At 39.8% G+C, this 5738-nt stretch overlaps 1 protein-coding gene across 6 annotated transcripts in view; it reads right to left on the reverse strand.

Annotated features, from left to right (window-relative positions):
* IL15 (interleukin 15) overlaps positions 1-5738 on the reverse strand; it is a 68101-nt gene that overhangs the window by 60363 nt on the left and 2000 nt on the right. The window lies entirely within an intron of this gene.

The raw sequence follows: 5738 nt of genomic DNA on the forward strand, positions 1-5738 counted from the left end.
TTTTTTTAATGCAGGCAGAGCAGGTAACTGAAAACAGATAACTGAAACATTCCGGTTCCTGTGTCGTGTTGAGAAGGTTAAGTGCAGCACCAGGGAGACCAACTCTGACTATAATACCACGAGACATGATGAGAGCAGTGGCTTGAACCCAGGTGACAGCAGTGAAGGTGGTGAGAAGGTCAGATGTGGGATATAGTTTGAAGGCACAGCTAAATTCTTTAGTAGCAGATTAATGTGGGGTGTGAGAGAGAGAGAGAGAGGTATAAGGACAACTCCAAGGTTAACTGATTATCTATGCAACTAAGAGAATGGAACTGCCATCAAGTGAGGTCGGGAAGGCAGAGGGAGAAGCAGTTTGGGGGGTTAAGTCAGGAATCCAATCAGTACTAGATATCCAATTAGATGTTGAAAAGACTGTTAGATATCAAAGTCTGGACTTCGGAGACCTCCAGAGGTCTGACTGGAGATATAAATCTATTAATCATCAGTATACGAGGGCATTAAAGCCATCATCATCAAGGGAGTGAGTATAAACAGAGAAAAGGCCTAAGGACTGGACCCTCGAACTCCTGTATTTAAAAGGTTAGAAAAATGAACCAGCAAAGAAGATAAATAGGTGCTGGGGAGTAAAAGGAAATAAAGGGGTACGGGGGAAGGTGGCCTGCAAGCTAAACACAGAACTCTCTCACAGGTCCTGCACACAGGAAGAGAACCAAGCACTAACCGCTGCGTTTAACATGGGGGTTATTGGAACTTCTACCAGGTACGTTTTCAGTAGGACAGTGGGGATGACAGCCTGGCTAACTCAAGAGAGGACGAGAGGAGAGGAATTAGAGACGGAGCGTAGAGCTGATTTTGAAAGTTTTCATAAAGTAGGGACAGAAAAACCAGGTGGTGGCCGGAGAGAAACATGAGGTCAACAAGAGAGAGTTTTTTTGTGGGGGGGTGGAGAGTTGTTTGCTTTTTAATGGGAAAAACTGTAGCATGGCTGTAAAAGAGAAAAAATAGTGATGACGGAGTGAAAGAATGAATTATGGAAGCTGAGCCCTTGAGCAGATAATAGGAATGAGACTGTACATCTGAAAGACTGCCATGAATTTATGGCTAGTTTCCTTATCTGTAATTTGGTTTTCTTCAAAAAATCGTACCGCAGACTAATTTTCCTAAAATACTTTTTTATTACATTATAAAAAACACCATATGTTTTTATTACAATATTCTAGCATTGTTTTTGCTCATGTTTTCTCCCTGTTTCATATTCCTCTGCTTAGCTGTCAGGCTGCTGAGTGATCTGACTCTCACTGAAGTCAACACCAGTCGACTATGTGACCAGCCCTTGGCTGGACACACGTGACACATTGTTCTGTCTTCATTCAAAATGTAACCATTGAGACAAACAGGTAACAAGACGAATTTACAGAGATAAAAGCAATTATAGGGGATATAGACAGCACCAAATAAATGCATGTCAGGGAGAAAATCATTCTGCCTGAGCAGTAGAAGGGGGCAGCCAAAGTTATAGAGGGCGGGTGTTTTGAGCAGGAAGCAGGAAAGCTGACAGCGCGTGACAAGGAAGAGCAGGTGTGTCTAGAGCACAGGACGGGTGACTGGGGCTGAGGCTGGAAGAGGAGCCTGGGCTGCAAAGGCTGACCAACCCCCCAGCCCAGTTACAACCTATTTTCCCTGCCAGGCCTGCTTTAGCAGCCAGACTCTGTTCTGTACTGTCCCTGCCCCACCGGCCCACACACCTACCCTACGCTTTGTTTCAAGCACTATGAGCATGGGAGCCCAGAAACAAAGGGGAGTGGATGAACAGGATCGGAGAGCTTCAACGTGGCCTAGAGGCACTCCTGGGAAAGCCCACAGCTCTCCAAGGTCTGTATGGGTGCAGAGGGCGCTAAAAGAAAACAATTTCCAGATCCACTATTTTCATAGGAAGCCCCTTGTCTGAGTGACGTGCCTGAAGTGTGCCTGAGGCAAGCCAATTTCTAGCAAGTTCTCCTTTCCCTCTTCCCCTTTTCACAAGAACCCTTCTCCTGATTTATGAAAGAAAGGCATCTCTCTCCCTTCCAGAATCTTCCCATGGGCCTCCCCGCTCCAGGGCATCAAATAAAGGGGCAGTTTGAAAAACCGATATTAGAGAAACTTTCTTTAATGAAAGGATTGATATCAACACTACCCATATCTACATCTATCATCTACATTTCCAGTATAGCTTGGTTTTATGCCTAATAATTATTTAGCAGAAGTTAATGAGTTATTTTTGTTAATTACATAGTAATAATATTTCAGGGAACACAAAGAATAGTTTTTCACAATTAAATTATTTAAAAGATTAAATTTAAATTTATATATTTATTTTTATTGCCGAGGAGTGAGGAGAACGAAGAAATGGGACATATAGATTGTAAAACTGCTAACTGTAAAACGTTCGATTAAAGAATAATTATTTGAAAATTTTAGAGGTCAGCGCTAATAGTGCGCGTGGGGTGTTTTGTTTCTCAAATTTCTATTAGAAGGCATGTGAGCAAAACGTCCAGGGAGGAGAACGAATGTGTCACTGGTCTCCTTTCATGTCACTGTCATAAACAGAGCTTCCTCCCACCCCCACCCTTACAATCATTATATTTTCCTCTCCTGAGGATTATTTTCAGTTTCATTTCCTTTATCTGACAAAATACTTTCTGTCACTCTCCTGATCTTTTCTGTACCCTATCAGCACTTGGAGGAATCTGAGCATTTAGAGAAGAAACCACTATGTATTGTTAGAGCATGATCAGCTAATAGGTAGGTATTCAGAGTTTTCTCTCTATTTCATGTGGTTTGTATGCAGTCCTCTGCCCTTCTAATAATGGCCGCCAAGACACCAGTAGACTAGAAGTGGAATAAAACGTTGGAAAATATATTCATACAAATGCCCTGCCTCCTGATACAAAATGTGTACAAATAATATTGTTGGATTGAGCCGAGATCAAAGAGCCTGTCATTTCCTATTTCTGATTCCAGCACTGAATAACATTTTTTTTTTAAAAAAAGGATACCAATTCTTGACATAAAGCAAAATAAAAAAATAACAATAAATACCATAGTTATATGGTTATAATAGTTAATTAGTAAATTCACTATTAAATAGTTGAGAACGCATCCCAGTACCAGCTAAAACCCCAAATGTTCTCTCAACTCTCCTACGGAATTTTTCCATCCAATCCATCAAATAGGTAGCAGCGAGCATTTAAACAGTGTTCAGTCTCAACAGCTTCATACAGTTGTCTGAAACCACTGAGTGACTAAATGTAAGAGCTAACACTGAGCCAAAACAAGAAGCTGGCTTCTTCCAACCCTCATACCATAAAGCCTTCTGAAAGGGGGCCTTCCGAATAGCTGACTACACCACCTCAGTGGTGCTATAATGGAAAAGTCTTCTGCCCTGATCGCTCCATGAATCCCAGGCTTCTCCTTGGATGGATGAATAGAAAAGTAGAGCGATAGATACGGACACATAGATCAATTCACATTTGCCTCCTATCTGTCAAGCTCTATCATCAAAACCTGATGAAAAGTAGACAAATGTTTTCATTCAGGAATCACAGAAGAAATTTCTCCAAAGAACCAAACACATATAGACATTCACGTGAATATTATTTGATCATGAAAGTAATTTTTAAATATATGATTAATAATGTCAATCACATAAATACCAAATAAGTATTACTTCATTACTTTAAAACCAGCCTTCTATCATTAGGACACTCTGCATCAAAATGAAACAGTGGTTGGTTGTCACTGTCAAGATGTGGGAAGTATTTCTATGGAAATAAGATCATAATTCATAAATACCAGTGATCTTAAGTCCGTCTGGGTTCAAATCCCAGCTCTATCCCTTTCTAGCTGTCACTTTGGGCAAGTTATTTAGCTCTATGCTTCTATTTCCTCAGCTATGAAAGACAGTGCCTACCACTAGATGTTTAATATAGCAATTTTAAAAATACATACATACTTGGAACGATGTCCAGGACATAATAAAAACTCAACAAATTAGCTAGGATTAGTATTATTTCCCATAATTCAAGTTGTGGGCCTCAAGACAGTACTCTCTGTATTATCATTAACTAACCTTTGAAAGAATACTTGCATAATGAACCAAACTTAACAGTAAGGGTAGGAAGAAAAGGACACGCTTCTAAGTTTTAAAATATTTTAAAAACTGTTATAGGTCCGAGACCCATTTAAAAGGCCGATTAGAATTATGATCTTTCCCCTCAGAAAAATCCACTTTTACACACATTTCAGGGCTTCATTCACAACCTTCCTGAGGTCTGCTGAGAGTCAGCAAACCTGAGATGGAGAATTTTCTAGGGTTTCAAATCCTTCAATTACCAAATTCTATTTCAATAAACTTTAAACCACTGGTTTTTTCCCATCCTCCAAAGAAGTTTATAAACATGCATTCCATAGACAAACATTATGTCTTATAACATACAGCTGTTGACATTTACATATTAATCTCATGGATTAAAACAAAAAGCATCAAACTGCTTTTCTGAAACCTTATCAGTAATCTGTAGAGAAACTGCAAATTCCAGAAATATAGTTTCAGATTAGGTTCTGGAGTTCTCACTTCAAATCAGCAGAGAGCAGTGAGTCCAAAAGTATGGAAACACTCTGCTATCAGAGGTTCCCGACCAAGTAGCCAAGCCAACTCCTTTCTGTCACTCTGTCACAGAGCAGACAGTACTGCAGGAAAGGTCATTCGGAGTATGACTAAAACTTTGAGAAAACAGAGGGAGAAATATAAGGACATAACATTAAAAACAATTATAACAAACTTTCAGAACTTTCTGAGATTTCCTAACTTGATGAAGTAAAATTTTAAAATTTTCATCACTTTTAAATCTAAAAGTGATGGCCAATGCTCTATCTTCCGTCCTTTCTTTTACATATCTTTACATTCTTTGTTTGTTCTCCCTCCGTCTACCATGCCCTACTTTTTAATAAAAGGACAGGAGTTTATAAAATTTAATCTATATTGTATCTTGATGCAGGTGGAACAGTTCACCTTGTAACCTCTGCACAGCAGAATGCTGTAACCGTCCAGATCTGATCTGTTCGTTCAACCCAATCAATAAAGCCTTTTTAGGCACACTGACAAGATGAAGATGCCTATCAGTTAGCAGTGTCATAACCTCAGAAAGTAGCTTCAAAAAACGCAATAGTAAATAGCTAGGGACGACCACTTAACTTCCAGTTTCAAAAGTTCTGACTCGCCCTATTTAAGAATCTGTAATAAGCATCATTTAAGAATAACCTTACTTTAAATATATGTTGAAGTTAACAAAATCTTAAATGCATAGAATTACGTAGTTAAAGTCAAATAAATTGTATACACTTGCACCATGTCTCAATACTTGAAGAAATTAACTGGATTTTCATTTAAAGCCACCTCGAATAAGGATTTGATTGCAGTACAAGTCTCCTGCATTTCTTCCAAATTTCTAATACTACTTTTCTAAGAGGTAAGTGTCTTGTTCGGGGTTGGAACTAATAATAGAGACCCAGGCCTGACAGCCAAACGGCGTCCATGCCTGCGAATTCCTCTTCCCAGGAAGGCAGGTGTCGCGATCAAAGACAAGGAGGGTAATTTGATTTTGCAGAAGTAGAGGCAGTGACGCGCAGGCTCAAGCAACTGGCTCTGGCCGGCGGGGAGTCTGAGAAGGGGCAGGGAAGAAGCGGGGAGCAGC

This window comes from Pteropus vampyrus, unplaced genomic scaffold (genome assembly GCF_000151845.1).
Source record: "Pteropus vampyrus isolate Shadow unplaced genomic scaffold, Pvam_2.0 Scaffold229, whole genome shotgun sequence".
In the NCBI taxonomy this organism is placed as follows: Eukaryota; Metazoa; Chordata; class Mammalia; order Chiroptera; family Pteropodidae; genus Pteropus; species Pteropus vampyrus.